The 17,198-nt window shown below is 37.9% G+C and overlaps 1 protein-coding gene across 6 annotated transcripts in view; it reads right to left on the reverse strand.

Moving 5' to 3' along the window:
• The window catches only part of CSMD3 (CUB and Sushi multiple domains 3), a 1,102,347-nt gene that overhangs the window by 1,084,140 nt on the left and 1,009 nt on the right, over positions 1-17,198 (reverse strand). The window lies entirely within an intron of this gene.

Below are 17,198 nucleotides of genomic sequence, written 5' to 3' on the forward strand. Positions count from 1 at the left end.
GGTCTTTTGTGTTTCCATACAAATTGTGAAAATTTTGTTCTACTTCTGTAAAAAATGCCAGTAGTAGCTTGATAGTGATTGTACTGAATCTGTAGATTGCTTTGGATAGTAGAGTTATTTTCACAATGTTGATTCTTCCAATCCAAGAACATGGTTTATCTCTCCATCTCTTTGTATCATCTTTAATTTCTTTCATCAGTGTCTTATAATTTTCTGCATACAGGTCTTTTGTCTCCTCAGGTAGGTTTATTTCTAGATATTTTATTCTTTTTGTTGCAATGGTAAATGGGAGTGTTTTCTTAATTTCACTCTCAGATTTTTCATCATTAGTGTATAAGAATGCCAGAGATTTCTGTGCATTAATTTTCTATCCTGCTACTTTACCAAATTCATTGATTAGCTCTAGTAGTTTTCTGGTAGCATCCTTAGGATTCTCTATGTATAGTATCATGTCATCTGCAAACAGTGACAGCTTTACTTCTTTTTTTTCCAGTTTGGATTCCTTTTATTTCTTTTTCTTCTCGGTTTGCTGTAGCTAGAATTTCCAAAACTGTTATTCAACATAGTTTTGGAAGTTCTAGTTACATAAAATTTTTTAAAAGAATTGTTTGTATAGTGAGTGACAGATATACATAATTGTTCAATGCCTTATTTTACATCACATATCAATCAAAATACAATGTTTTTAAATTACAAATAATGAAAAATATGTAATTGTAAAATAATTTCTCATGTACTGGCTAAATAAAATAAATTCTCATATGTACTGGCTAAATAAGAGACTCAGAATCAAAAAATAAAACATAGGGACTTCCCTCATGGCACAGTGGTTAAGAATCCACCTGCCAAACAAAGCTGGGGACACGGGTTCGAGCCCTGGTCTGGGGAAGATCCCACATGCCGTGGAGCAACTAAGCCCGTGAGCCACAACTACTAAGCCCACGTGCTGCAACTACTGAAGCCCTCTTGCCTACAGCCCGTGCTCCGCAACAAGAGAAGCCACTGCAGAGAAGTCCACACATCGCAAGGAAGAGTAGCCCCTGCTCGCTGCAACTAGAGAAAGCCTGCATGCAGCAACAAAGACCCGGTGCAGCCAAAAATAAATAAATAAATTTATAAAAAATAAATAAAACATAAAAAAGTAATCTTTTGACATAGTGAGATTAATATATTTTCTCAAAGGAGTATTTGGAAAAAAGGTTTTACATGCCATAGTAAGACATAAAGAAAAATAGAAACACAGTGAAATGTCTCTTCCTAGAAGTTCAGAAGACAGAAAAGCAAACACAAATGGAAGTAGTAAGACTAAAAATAGAAAACAATTGGATAAAAGCATAATAGTTATATTTACATTTTTATTTCTGGAAAAATATTTACAAAATTCTTAATCTATGGTTTCAACCCAAAATAAAAGAAAATGGTGTAGAAAGTAAAATCAGGAATGTAAATAACAATATGGTGATGACTTAGGTGAATATTATCAAATCATTTGGAGGAACATAATTAACAGAAATGAATATAAATGGTATTACGAAATGCCCAAACTGAGGCAAAATATGATGAGAAAAAAAAAATAATATGTAATAAAATAATTTAAGAAATAAGCTTTTCATACTCCAAATTTCTAAGAACAAAAAAGTGTTTATTAATGAATTCAGAGATAAAATGAACCAAATATTGGTAAATAGAATACAATCATATGTGAAAGGATGTGCCAACTAGGGTTAACCAGTGTTTATCCCAAGATTGCAAAGCTGGCCACCACCCAGGGGAAATGATTAAAACATCTCATCGTTTTAACAAAGAAAAATTGTATAATTAGACATATAAATCCAAGAAAATAATCAATAAAGTTTAATATTTATTATTTAATTAAAACTTTAAAAAGGTACGAAGACCATTTTTTAACTATTTCATTGCAAGGAATATACGTTTAAGCAATTCCAATATATAGCTAGTGTTGATTTACAAAACCAGTTATTTGGGGTTAGGGTGTGATTACTCCCTTCATCTAGGAGCCTTCTGATTTACAGAAAAGGACATCTATCTCAAGGCTTATCTTAAATAGCATGCTATCCTAATGCCTACAAAAGATGATTTAAAACCTGATATATATTAAATGTTTGAGAGATGCATCTTCTTTAGTAATGTTATTGGATAAATTGAAGTAAATGTGTCTACATATTTTCAAATAAATAATATAGTAGTTATTATTGTTGCAGTAGTCATTAGTGGCAAGGTACGCTTCATAAAGTGCTTTCTCACACTGATCCATTTGCTATCATGATAATGTTAAACTTAACAGAGAATATAAGAGATAAGGAAACTGAGCCTAAAGGAAAGACGACACTTAGGGTCAAATAGCCAGTGTTTAGCTGGGATTAGAATTCAAGTTCAAGTCTATCAGATTAGAGAGTGAGAATAATCCTACGTTTCCATATGAATTTGCTCTCTGATGTATTGAATATTATGTGAAAATATGTGCTGGAGGGGCCTTACAATGAACGATTATTTTTTATAGCAATAGTAAATTTATCAGGGCCCAGTACTACTCTGGGTTCTTACTGTAGTGCTTATGGAGGTCGTGCTATTTTGAGCTAAGGGATGTCAGTACAAACCAAGTAAAAGCAACTGGCTTATATGTTCAAAAGTGAAAGGAGGAAACGTGACTCATACTTTTATACACTAAATAAATATACAGCATTTTTATAAATTCTCTTGTTTCCCAGAAAACACTGGATATCCAAATGGATATCAGTAGCCACCATTGATGGAGTTAGAAACATTTGAAATATAAAACAAATGAAAGATTAAGGCAATATAGATTGATTTTTCTGAGTACAGGTTGGACCTAAGCTAAATGAATGCATTCAATTACTTGTAATCCAATTCAAGCCTCCAAATATTTAGAGTGCCTACTCTGTTAATAAGGTACTTATTAAGGCATGGAGATCCCATGCTGGGTGATTTAAGATTTTTGACAGACTCCTTCTTACTTTTTTTTTTTTTTTTTGCGGTACGCGGGCCTCTCACCACTGTGGCCTCTCCCGTTGTGGAGCACAGGCTCCGGACGCACAGGCTCAGTGGCCATGGCCCACGGGCCCAGCCGCTCCGCGACATGTGGGATCCTCCCGGACCGGGGCACGAACCTGTGTCCCCTGCATCGGCAGGCGGACTCCCAACCACCGCGCCACCAAGGAAGCCCTCCTTCTTACTTAATAAGAGTCATGAGTTAAGGAAACATGTTTCATTTCTTTTACACTTCTAAGAAATAAATTCACAGAGAGTCATCCAAGAAATCTGGGCTATTAAAAATAAAGACGATAAATAAGTATGAAATGAGACCTTATACACACACTATCTTTTAATTTGTAGAAAGGAAAAAAAGTACAGTTCAGGCAGCATTAAACATAATTCGTAGCTATAATGTCATAGCACCAACGCATTTCCCATATATAAATATATATATATACATACACTTTTTTTCATTCTAACAGCAAACTATAACTTAATAAAGGATTCAACAAAGCATGTCCAAACACTAACATGAGGCCTGTCCCTCCCGTGACATAACGAGTCTGACCTTTCTGAACTGTTACACCGACTTCCTCTGTTTCTATTGCCTTCCTTTCATCTCGCAGCATGTAAAATAAATTGCTCTGTGTTCAGAAGTACTCACTCCAAAAAAGAAACCTTAAACTTTGGAAAGAATTCAAAATTCATCTCAATCTCTGGATTATTGTTTCTCCTCAAAGTTGATGAAATCCTGTTTGGTGTGATGAAAAGAGCAAGGGTTTTGAGTTAGGAACGCCTGAATTGAACTCAGTTTTCTCCACTTGATAGTTACTTTCCTTTCTAAGTTGCTTCCTCAGATTTAAAACGGAGCTAAGTCTATCTATCACTCAAGGTTGAGGTGCTTGCATGAGAGACACTCATGGTCCATAGCAGTGGACAATGAAAACGTTTCTTTTTTGTGTCCTGAAGATGAGAAAAGAAATGAAGAATCAGAAAAAATAATAACATATCTAACTGAGGGAAGTGTTTTTACATGTACTTTAGAGAAAAATAACTATCATAAAAATTGAAATAACAACATAGGAGGCAGAATTCATAAGTTGTGAATATTTGTGCTTAAATATACAATTTATAAAAATGCATATACTTCTTATTTTACTCGTGTTTATTCGCTATCAACAAAATTTTATTGACTGCATTTGGGGTTTAAGATATACTTGAAATGTTTGTAACAGTGTTGTTTCTTTGATCAAAACACCCTTCCCAGAACTTGCTGCATAGGCAAAGATCACTTGTTCCAAACCCTGAGCCAATCTAATTGTATCCATTTTCATGGCTTTCATGAAGTCTAGCTGTACATCTTATAGGTGGCTTCTCTGAGATTCTCTTGTGTACTAACAATACACAAGACAGCTTGAGAGCCTCTCCACTGCATTTTATGCAAAGTCTACTTTACAAGACTGTATACAGTATGTGAATTGTCAATAATAGTTTGAAAGAAACAGAGAGTTGGAACTTGAGAAGGAAAAACCAAATGAATGGAAAGGCAGTGCAGATTTATTTGTTTGTTTGTATAATATAGTTTTGAGAAATGTAAAGGGACCATCTTCGTTAAGATAAAGAAGGGAAGGATCATAGAGGTAGGGTTTGAGATGCTGATGGAACCAAGTCAGCATATCCTGCAAATTATCTCCTATTTATTAGTTTGGGATTTCAATAAATGGAGCTAAATGGAGAGTGTATTGTGGAGAGTGTTGGAAATTTACTGTGGTGTACGTAGAAATTCCTTCCTTTAGTTGTACCAAGTTGAGTAAAACACTTCATGTTACCCAAAGAGCTCTTTCATCTCAAGCTTCTAAATTTACTTTTTTTTTTTTTTTTTTTTGCTAAAGTCATCAGAGAGGACAAGATAGCAATCTACATAGACAATGGACATGTTTGGTTTTATCTTACATTAAGAGTTGAGATTTTAGAGCTTAGAAAAACTCATTAATATTTGTTGTATTATAAATATTAAATCTGGTTTCTTACACATTAAATCATTAGATCACAAAGAAGTGAGTTTTATGGAATGTGGCAAGGGATAGGGAGATGGCAATCATGAAGTAGGATGTTGATGCAAACATTAAAATAACGTGAAACATCAAAGTAATCAACGTGAGGGGAATAAAGAAAATGTAAAATACAGGATAAAATTTGGTGAATGTCTTAACCTTGTAAAGATAGATCGTTCTACTTAACTCCTGTGTAGTAAAATTGGCATTGATCCAATGCCAGCATTTCGTCAAATGCCGGGATTTCAGTATAATCATTCATCGATCCTTCTATTGCTCTTTAAATCACAGATTAAAACAAAACAAAGCACAACAAAATATAATCTGCTTACTGAAACACTGTTTTCCCAACATACATAGGTCTCCAATAAAGATAAAAAAATTAGAAGTAAAAAACTATGACAGAATCAGTTATATTTATATTTGGTTAGTTATTTTACCCTTTGCATGTGTTGACCTTGATAAGTTAGTTCAAGGTTTATTTCATGTGAATCACTAAATGAAGGGGTAGAAATTTAAATTTAAATTTAAAAGTTTTAGGACGCCAATGAGGAGCTCTGAGGCAGAAACAAACATGTAAAAAAGAATGGGTAAGAAACACAATTTGCTGATTACAAACTATTATATAACTGTACAAACACTGTCATAGAAATACATGTGGGATCTTCATTAATACTGGTTAAACTAGTTAATATCAGTTCGCTGAACAGATGGGAGTCAGTAAACATTTTAATTGAAAATTACAAGCGAAAATTACATTAGATTAGATCACAAAATGATGACTTTCACTGGAAAGTTTCAAACAATGTCTGTAGGATGTTAATACTTACCTGTGAGAGGATAAAGATTTAATATATAGACTATGTAAATAAAGACGTAATAAACTACATTGATATTTCATGATAAAAGAATCACATCGAAGAACTAAACAATTTCACAATTTTCTTTGGTATTATGTTCACAGAAACCCTCCTTCAAAATGAAGACTGTCTTCTTTTAGGGTAGTGACTAGATTTTCATCTCTCTATTTTCAAAGTCTAGGCAAGGGCATGACAAACACTGGCCCTCAATAAATGATGGATGGCTGAAGGAATGTGTGGATGAGTCTCAGAACTGATACATAAGCCACTGGCTCTTTCTGTAGAAATAAAACCTACTGACCACTGTATCTTTCACAACTTCTCACTTAAATTCTATCAATATAATAATATTCAATTAAAAATAATACTGTTCTAATAAAAGGTGTAATAAGCCAAACTTGACTTAACAAAAAGAAAATGATAGAAACAAATATTTACATGAACCAGCACAAGATGTAACTTAATATGTCTAACATCTTCCAATTTCTCTTGAGGGCTTTGAGACTTTTACTTTTAAAAGAATGACATAATTAGAATGTATTCTTTCTAAGATGGGTAGATTGCAATAATCTATGCAATGACAGGTAAAAAGTAGTGAGCTTCAAAATATTGAAAAATGGTTGATTCCTAAGGACTTACACATTGGTAATATTTAAAAATTAAGTTCAAAATGTCATTTCTGATTTTAATCTACTAATATATTAATGAACACTGACAGACTAACACAGATATTAAAGATTTCCTAGCACTTTGCTAGAAAATTGATTTTAAGACTTTCTGTTTGATCTCCTTTAAAAGATTTAACAGGTAAAAGAGCACTCAAGTACTAGTAGAATTCAGGGATGAAATTTTTTTTTTTTTTAAGCCATGAAAAGAGCATTGAACATGAATTCAATGCAGGTAATCATGGGCCTGTCAGCATTTCTATTGCAAACTTCATTTAAGAGGGTTTATCATCTCCATCATCTTATATACTATTAAGCCAGAAATTGGCACACAAATTAGCATCCTGGATGCAAATTTGTTAACACAAAACATTTGAATCAGTTCAGCTGTTTTTTTTAATTGTATAAAAATTTAATTTTTTAAAAAGAATAAAATAAAAATTTAAAATGATTCAGTATTCTCAAAGAATATTTGAAAAACTAGATACGCTTTTCTCTAATTTTTATTTAATTAATGCACTTTAAAGATGTGAGAAAGTATAAAGTGGGGGTCGGGAGAACAAACTGTGATGCTACAATTTATTTATTAATTCTTATTATTATTATTGTTTTTATTTATTTATTTGTTTATTTTTAACATCTTTATTGGAGTATAATTGCTTTACAATGGTGTGTTAGATTTAGACATCAGCCAAAAAACCTTAACTTAGTGTTTCTCCATATATGTGAACACTGAGTAAAAACTTTGTCTAGTCTACATAGTTCAGTCAGTTAGAGCACAGAGCCAATAAATTCAAGGTACTGTGTTTCATCTCCAGGAGATTCAGTTGTGTTTATTCCGCCTGTTCTCCTAACTTTGATCTGTTATCTCGCAAATGCAGCTTTTAGCAACACAGAGCTCAGTATTACAACATACAGATAGATAGGCATAAATTCATTACCAACATTTGGGGCAAATTCAAATTACACCTCCACTAACAGAATCAGAAAAGTCATATCTATATATAAAAATATAGTTTAAACTTTGCAACAAAACCATTCCTAAAAATTACAAATTATCTGAAGTTAAAGTCTTTTAACAGTATCTTATTGTGCTTTAATAGAATAACAACGAAATAGACCCATTTGCACTTCTCTATATTACAATACTCATAATAAAATCAGCTTAAAATTATATTTTTCGTTGACTCAGTTGATAACCCCCAGGTACCATTATATGGTATTCTAAGAGAAAATAAAATTTAAAACATTTTTTCTTTTTAGATTCCATATATATGTGTTAGCATATGGTATTTGTTTTTCTCTTTCTGACTTACTTCACTCTGTATGACAGACTCTAGGTCCATCCACCTCACTACAAATAACTCAATTTTATATATATATGCAATCTAAAAAAAAAAAAATGGTCATGAAGAACCTAGGGGCAAGACGGGAATAAAGACACAGACCTCCTAGAGAATGGACTTGAGGACACGGGGAGGAGGAAGGGTAAGCTGGGACAAGAGAGAGTGGCATGGACATATATACACTACCAAACGTAAAATAAATAGCTAGTGGGAAGCAGCTGCATAGCACAGGGAGATCAGCTCGGTGCGGTGCCTTGTGACCACCTAGAGGGGTGGGATAGGGAGGGTGGGAGGGAGACGCAAGAGGGAGGAGATATGTGGATATATGTATATGTATAGCTGATTCACTTTGTTATAAAGCACAAACTAACACACCATTGTAAAGCGATTATACTCCAATAAAGATGTTAAAAAAAATCCAACATTTTTTTTCTTCATATTTCTTTCGAATCAGACACCCCTCAGAGTGTGAACAAACACACACAAAAAATAGATATTTGAGAAATTACAATAATATCAAACAATGAAACACAGCTGATAATTTTACTAAGTAGCTGTGAATGAGTAAACAAGAGGCTAATGGGAATGTGAACAAGCTCGAGAAAAACGCATTTTAATTATCAATCTGTTTCCCCTTCCCTTCACCGAAATCATGCAAACAAAACGTCAAGTCAGTTTATGATTTAAAATTTCAATAGACTAAAGAGAATTATTACAATTGGATCAATTTTAAAATGGAGAACAGGGCTGATAGTCAATTTTCAACATTAAATAAAATTCTGGAATGTATAATTGTAGGAAATAGACTTGGAGACAGATTGCATTTGTAATTTATCCCTAAATTTTGGCAGCTTTGTAGAAATCTATACCTAACTGTTGTAAGATGCAAAACTATTCAAAATAATGATGTCCCATAACAGTGTCCAATGTATTACGTATATTCTATGAATAATACATCTGAGGGCATTGTTAGGATATCCAAGCTTTAACATTTAAAATATAGGTTAAAATGACATCTAAAAATATACCCACAAACAAAGTTTTAATAATGTAAGTAGAAAAAAGGTAAGTACATATTTATAATGAGACAGTCTAAAGTTCAGAAAGGACTTAGGTACAACAGTGCTTTTGTTGCATATGAAAATACATTTTATCACCTTCAAAGGAAAATGTGATGCTAATTTTGAGTGCTTAAGTACAATTTAATATGTGTATTTTTTCTTTTTTAGACAATGATGTATATTTCAATGCCCCCATTTAATTTTTAGTTAATTTTTAGATTGCTTGTTAAGTTTCTCATTTACCAGTATTATTACCCTCATGTATCTGTGTCTCTTGACACAATCGCTTCAGGAAGTATTGTTTTGAGCCTGATCAGGATTTGGGCACAGGCACAGTAGTCTCTCCTCTCAAGGTACTTTACTCCCATAAACCAGTTAGGACTAAATAATGAAGCTCATAAGGCAGTACCCAGTAAAAAAAAAAAAAACATGTACTGGACAGAGAATTGAAAGACTATTTTGCACTCCCTTGTTTGGCAAGTCTCTTCACTTCTCTGAACTGTCTCCTCTGTATATGAAGATGTACACCTATACCTGCACTTTTAACTAGGATGCAATTATGAGAAGAAGTAGAGCAAGTGGCTGAAGCTTGGGTATGAATGTTTTTTTTATAAAGCACTTTGCCTTGAACCCACAAATAAATCTAATGCACATTCCCTGTTAGACAATAGACAAATAAGTCATAAGAGTTTTCCCATCGTTAAAACTCTGTAGAACTGAATGGAAGAGTAGGTACCAAATGGAATAAATTTATTTGCCATAGCTTATGATACAACTGGTAAATAGTTTTATGCCCACATATTATTTTATATGTGAAGTCCATAAGTCATCTACATTCATAAATTTTTAAATTTTACTCAGGAGCACTGGGTTAAAATTTAAAGGTTATATGTTTTGATTTGGTTTTTTTTGCTTCTTTGTCCTTAATGCACTAAATAGTTTTATATCTTATATTGACATATTTAACTTTGTATTATTGTGCATTTACTTCACTTACTGTTGCTTATAAAACTGGAAAATAGCTTTCACATCCATCTTACAGAATAATTTAGAGAATAAAGTTAGGCAAGTTAAGTAAAAGATGTTGAAAAATACAAAACTGAGAAGTTATGTATAACTGTAACTGTGATATATATATATAAAACATGATGTATTTATATATAATATGTGATATATATATATATAACATGGATATTAATTTTAGGCTTTCTTTTAAATTAAATTCTCAAGATTTCAGTTTTTCTCTTAAAAGTGAAGAGGTTTAATTAGTAACTTGGTCATTTTTAGTTTTAACTTTTAATGAGCCTATGAACTTAAAAATCTATTATCATTTCAGATTTCATTCAACCACTAGCTAACCAATGATCCTGGAAAGTCATTGCACCTCTCTGGCCCCAGGAATTGTGGATGATTTATAAATGGAGATGATAATCTGTACATAGGAGATAACAGCTATCTCACAAGATGCTTGTTAGGATTCAAAGCAGGAAAAGGAGAGAGAGAACCACTGTTTGAGACGTGGATGACACACTGTATATAAAGGGCTTAGCACAGAGCTTCCTGCTGTTCATATCTTATGCAGTAAATACACATTCCTATTTTGGTACCATTTCCCCAAACATAAAACTTTATTGAATATATGATCAGTTATTTACTTGATGTGCATATTGTAATAGTCTTAGAAAATATTTTCATTCCACCATTGTTTGTTTGGTGTTTTGTCTTTTACCAAATGGGTAGTTAACATTAAAAATTACCACAAAACATATAGTCACTAATATTTTTACATGGTACCAATTGGTATATGGTACTCAGATATTAACTTTTGTGATTATCTTCATTGATGCCATCTGAGAAAACTCTGTAGTACAATTGATAAGGTACAGTAGAAAGAGTTGAACAGGAACTTGAAGACCCAATGATCTCGTCTCAGTTCTGGAGCTAATTATCTTTGTAACCTAGTAAAAAAATATCTTATCCTTTCTAAGCATGTGCATTTTACTGTATAAAGTAGGAGCAGTGAACTAGCTAGTATGTAAGAATTATTCCAGCCCTGTAAATACCATGGATTTGTGACGAGATGAACTAACAAATTCATGTAAGTACATTAATCAATCAATATTAAAATAAATCAATATTTGTATGCAATGGATAAAATTAGCCCAGGAATAGGAGTAACATATTTAAACTATGGGTCTGCCCCTGATTCATAGAGCCAGCACCTGAAGTAACTGTGTAAGGCTGATAAGAAGACATTTCAAGAGTGTTTCTGCAATGTATAATAGCCTAGGAACTTAGCCAAAGTGAAATAATAGTGAGAAGATGCTACATTTTTAATTTACTGCTGTTTGACTTCAGGTCTTGGTGGCTTCAGAGCCCTTGCTCTTTCTACTTTACTGTAGTGCTTCTCAAATTTTAGATCACATCAGAATTACCTGGATGACTTGTTAAAAACACCTATGTCAGTGCCAACTACCAGGGCATCTGTGTCAATAGGCCTGGGGTAGGGACCTGAGAATTCACATTTCTAACAAGTTTCCAGAGGATGCTGATCCTACTTGTTTAGGAACACTTTGAAATCACTGCAGTGCAAACATTTGTGAGCAAATAGAATGATATTGTGATATCTAATGGCACCTGATTACTACAGATATACTTGTGAACCAGGTACAAGGTATATGATGCATATGCTAATCTTATAAATTTTGACTTTTTAGAGATTTCAAATTGGGTTGCAGGGTGACAGGCCATGATTATATAAAAAGTATTAATCCTTAAGAATCTTCAACTAGCACCAAGCAATAGCATAGCAAAAGGTGTGATGGCATGAAATGCATTTGATAGCTGCAAGATTGGAGGCTTGAGAAAAAGAAAGATGATCACCAACACTGAGACCATGAATACTGGAAGGTATTCAACAAATTGAATTTTCTCAGTGACATTCCTGTAAAAATGATATTCCGGATGAGAATTAGAGCCTTACAAGGGGTTAAATTCAGAGAAATTCTTGTAGACATGGAGATTGATCTCCCTGGAAAGTACCATGAATCACCCCACCTGCTCACTTTGAGAAAGAAAAGATGAATTGGTAATGACAGTATCTGTTCTATCATCCTTACCAGACCTCATCCAAAATCCAAATTAGAACTGTCACTGTATCTACAAACTACACACCCCTTTGGATTATGAGTAAGGGGAATGGAAAAAAGAGACAGAAAGAGAAGCTATGTTTTAATGTATATATAGATAAAATAAAATGGCCTTAAGTTTTATTGGCATCTCAGGCATTTTTCCCTAATCTTTTTGTTAGCAGACATTTTACTTTTAATCTGTCCAACACTGGAATTCAAAGTACAAGATGGCATATTTTGTCAAATAGTCATGTTACCTGAAGTAACAGGTTCCACACCAGACATGTTGCTTGGTGCTTCAAAGTTATTTCTCAAACTGGGCAAAACATTGCAAGTATTTAATATCCTGAAGCCCTTTCTGGAAACCCTGATATTAAGTAGAAGAAAGTAAAACTCTTGGGACACAAGGAGAAGTATATTTGGAGCCTTAGGGAACTTAAGTTTTATTGCTTTTGCTTATTTGTATTTGAGATTAGACAAGTATTTTAGCATTGAAGGTTTTTTTTCTATATGCATAAAAGGGCATTATTGATTGCTACCTTTCTTAATTTTTGTTTTATCAGATCTCACTTTTGATAAAGTTTTACTATATTTAGAGCCCTGTACGGATGCCATTTGCTACTGCTTTATTTTAATATTTCACTGTTTCCGTAGACACCAAACTGTGTGTTCAGGGAAAAGGCATGTGTACCCCAAATCTATTCAGCTAGAGCATAAATAGTAATGCTAATTAATATCGTGAACAGTAATAACAACTACCGCAACTAAATCTATGCCCCTGGAGTTCTTAATCTATGGAGTAATTCTACCCCTTTTCTCCTTGAAGGATCTCAAAGGCTCTGGCATCAGGTTTTCAAACCCTGAAACCTGCTCCTTAATTATTTCAGTTGACACACTCACTCTCCCTACATGGACTTCATGCAGCCCTCACATCCTCCCCAAACCCCTCAACACCAAAAGATTCGGGAAATTTGATGCTGCACAGTGACATTTCCAAAAGATTTCAACAGGGTAACTGTTCAGGGGTAGTTCAGCTCAGAGCTATTCAAGCCTTTTGAGGGCGGTAAATTGGGTTGGCTTACCAACTCTGTGGTGCAAAGCCTCCCCAAAGGCGCCGTGTTCAAGGAGAAGGGAATCCGCCTGCTGCCTGAGTCTATCTTTCTTTCTTTGGTCGTCTTACTTCATGTTTTTTCTGCACTGCGCTGCAGTCCCCGTGCCTGTCCCGCTTTCAGCCCTCAGCTGGCCTCTCCAGCAGGTCTGGGAGAGGACCACGTGGCAACCGGGATGACCCTGTCCTCTTTCACTTCTTCTGCCCTTTCCCCTAGGGTCCAGAGAAGCCCTTGTGGCGCTCCAGCCTTGGGACTAACCCCCGGCTTGCTTTCCTCCCAGCAGCACGGCAGAGGGGGGCTAGGGATGAAGGGCATGGTAGAGGAGCATCAATCTCCATGACTCGTTCCCTAGTGAGTTTTTCGAACTCCCGGAGAGCCTGTTAGAGGAGTTGTTTCAGTGAGGGCAGCACTGAGGTCAGCATGGGGAGAGGGAGCTTGCTCGGCGCCTGCACCGGATCGCGCGACAGCAGTGGTTGCAGCAACAGGGACTCCGGGAACAGAAACATACTGTTTGTTACCCGCCGTCCGTTTCGCCTCAGACACACACCCACACCCACACTCGAGGCCTCCCGAAGGCTCCTCCGTGTTGATCCACGTGTACCTTCTCCTCCCAGCCAGCCACACACGCGCGCGCGCGCGCGCGCGCACACACACACACACCCTCACAATGAATCTCGGCAAAGGCCAAGTCAGGCATCCAGTTTCAACCTCAGGTGGTCCATGAATATTTCAGGTAGCCTGGCCTTCTAGAAGCAAATAAAGTATTCCAGGAGGAAACAGATGGAAGGGAGGGATTCCTGTCCATACTGCAGCAGGACAGGGACCCCTGACCCAAACATGAAGGTTACCTCTAAGCAGCTGACTCAGTCCTGTTAACCTCAAGGGAGGGTTTTGATGGTGGCCTTGGCAGTGGGTGGCTTTTTGTTTGCTGTTGTTACTGATTTGTAAAGACATTAACCCAACACACCCACCTTTCAAAAGATCCCTCAAGACACGACAGAAATTTTCCTAACGTTACTGACAGGGCAGACTGTCGCCCCGAGGTCAGGGGAGTGAGGGTTACCAGCCCCTAGCACAAGCGCGGGGCTGAAACCTGCGGCGCGGTCACACTGGGGTGGGCAGAAGGTGCTAATGAGCGCGGCTGGCAGTTCCCCCCCCCCCCCTGCGTGGACACCGCGACCCTTTCCAGTACTAATTAACTGCGGGAGAAGGTGTGAGCTCCGCTCTTCCAGAGGAGCTCTGTGGCGGGAGTAATATCTCCTTGGAGTCCCAGAGCACGCGGAAACGTGGATCCTTCTCGAAGTCCGGGGTCCAGAGAGAAGCCCTGAAATCACGCTCTAGTACACGGTGGGGGACGCGGCCCACTAGCTCTCACCTGCTGTCCACTGAGGTTAGTGCCTTCTGTACCTTTCCTGCAAGATGTGTGTGCTCCCCCAGGATCTCCCTAGAAGGAGCGTGGGGAAGTACCCCGCGGGTGTCTGTTTACGTGGGTGGGACGTTTAAGCACGACTTGGAGATTCACAGTTTCTCTGTGATTGAAACCTAAAACAGAAACGCCGCAGCTGCAGGCTGCATTTCAGAAACCTTTGCTTTCCTGCGTGTGTGTGTGTGTGTGTGTGTGTGTGTGTGTGTGTGTGTGTGTGTGCGCGCGCGCGCGTGCTTCAGCCTGAAATAGGCATGCATCAAGTCCAAGCCGCCCACCGGCCCGCCCCACCCCACAGCCCAATTTGGTGCCCTCCGTGGCCTTTTATTTCAGGTGGTGACAGGAGACAGAATGCCCAGAAAGGGTTGCCTCTCTCTTCAACCCCGCTCGAGCGATTCAGGCCTCTACTACTGAAGGCCACTTTGTCTTCTACTCCGAGGCGTTTTCTCCCACTGAGCCTCTTTGTCATTGCTGTTGCAGGCATAGGTGAGATAGTGGAGGAATGAAAAGTGTGGACAGAAAGTGTAAGTCTCCTGGCAGGAGCTGTTCACCTGGAAAAGCACGTGCCTTCGCCTTGGACTTCCTGAACCCTAGCACTAGCCTAGATTAGGACCTGCAAAGCTCTTAGAAGGATTCCCCATCCTGAGCTTCCCTATGGGCCTGGGAGACCAGAAGAAAAACAGCGTGGAAGACAAAAGCAGTCGTAGACATTGGGGGAAAGAACATTTAAGCCATTGCTGCAATCTTGGTTTTAGGAAAAGCCTTGAGACTGAGGTGAAATTAAAAAAAATAATAATAATAATAATAAGGGGAAGAAGGAGAAGAAACAACTAAAAACTGGCACCACTGGGTGACCCGGAGCAAGTCTAAAGCATACAGTCTCTGTAAGTTTGTGTCTCCGAATTTGAGGACAGTGTTCCAAGTTGTAAAATGTAGGAGATGCCCTTCAAGTGGCAGATAAGTGACAATGAAGGATCTTACTACCATTAAAAAAAAATTTAATGGTCTGTAGAAAAATGATTTTGGACGGGATCAAAGCAAAGTGTGAAATACTCCTTCTTCCCAATGTTCCCGAAACTGGAATATATTCAGTGGGCCGATTATCTCAGTCCAAATGACGGGAGCCGTGAGTAGAGGAGAGGGGTTTCATTTCCAGTGCCATTTAAAGCAAACTAACACGCTGTTCGTTTCTATCGGCGCGTCTTATCTAGACTATACGGTAGGTACGGGCAGCCGGGCTGTAATTGCAAGCAGCGCGGCTCAGTGTTTGTCAGCCAGGCTTGCTCGCCCAGCTTCGGAGACTCCCTCTCCCTATCTGCCCCTCGAATGTGTTTTGACTCAACAGGTATCACATGAAAACTCGCACTTAACCCCCGGTCATCTTCTAGCAGGAGCCACCTCAACATTTTTCCTGCTAGGAACTGTCGCTGGCCTCTTGCGCCTCTGTCACGCGGAGCGCGCGTCTAGCTGGCAGCCCCAGGGCCATCCATTAACCACCGAGTCCCAGTAGCAGGCGAACTAAGCATAAATGCGAGGCTCCTCACACGTCGAGCCGGCGACGAAAACCCCTTCTAAGCAACCCGAGATGCATTTTGTGCGCTAGGCAGTGTAGTTAACGCCTCTGAGGACATGCGTTCTGGCTTAGAGCTGCGCTGAGGCTGGCGCGGGGCGGGGTGTCAAGCTTTGAGAAGCCGCTTGGGATTACAAGGCAGTTGCTGCCACAGAGACCAGGGACAACTTCTTGGCATTTAAAGATGTAAATTAAAATTCGAGACATGCCACGCATCCTTGGTCCTAACAGAGGGAGAGGTAACCCTTCCAGCTCCCTCAACCCAAAACATGAATTATCATTTCCACTGAATGCAAATGGACTGCCTTCTGTGGGGGGACAGCCAGCTGCAAGCTGTACAATAAACTGTTTCATAGAGACGTGGCCCGATTGCGGTTCAGAGAGGCACTCCTTTACAAAGGAAGAAGCGCCCAGTTTGTGTTGACAGCGGTGGCGCGCCGGGGCCAAAACACCCCCCTCCCTCCCACCACCCACCCCCGGCACACAGACACCCGGGATTTGAAACTAGCTTCACTAAAAACGACATCCTTCGCGTCTATGTGAGCTGCCATGGCGGCATGAGTCATAAACACCGCCTGAGTATTTTTTGCAGCAATTAATGGGCAGCAGGGTGCAGGAGAAGTTTTAGAACAGAGCTGGGGATCTATTTTCTCCCGGAGGACAGCTCTCCTTCCAATGATCCTGACTGTCCCTTGCCTTCCTGCTTAGGAATAAATTTTACATCCTACCCACTCCCTCCCCTTGTCTGTTGTGCATGTGACACTCACTCTACCTGTCTGAACGCTGAGACTTGCTGGGGATTTTCTTTTTGGTCGTCAGCTAATGACTTTCCTCCTACCTTCATTCATCCCCAAAGGTAGCTCGTTAACACTTCGTGGCGTCTCAGACCGTTTAAAAGCCCCATTTTAAGCGAAACCTCTACCACAGGACCTATGGAAGCTCCTCTATCATTTATCAATGCAAA

The sequence above is a fragment of the Kogia breviceps genome, chromosome 17 (genome assembly GCF_026419965.1).
Source record: "Kogia breviceps isolate mKogBre1 chromosome 17, mKogBre1 haplotype 1, whole genome shotgun sequence".
Taxonomy (NCBI): Eukaryota; Metazoa; Chordata; class Mammalia; order Artiodactyla; family Physeteridae; genus Kogia; species Kogia breviceps.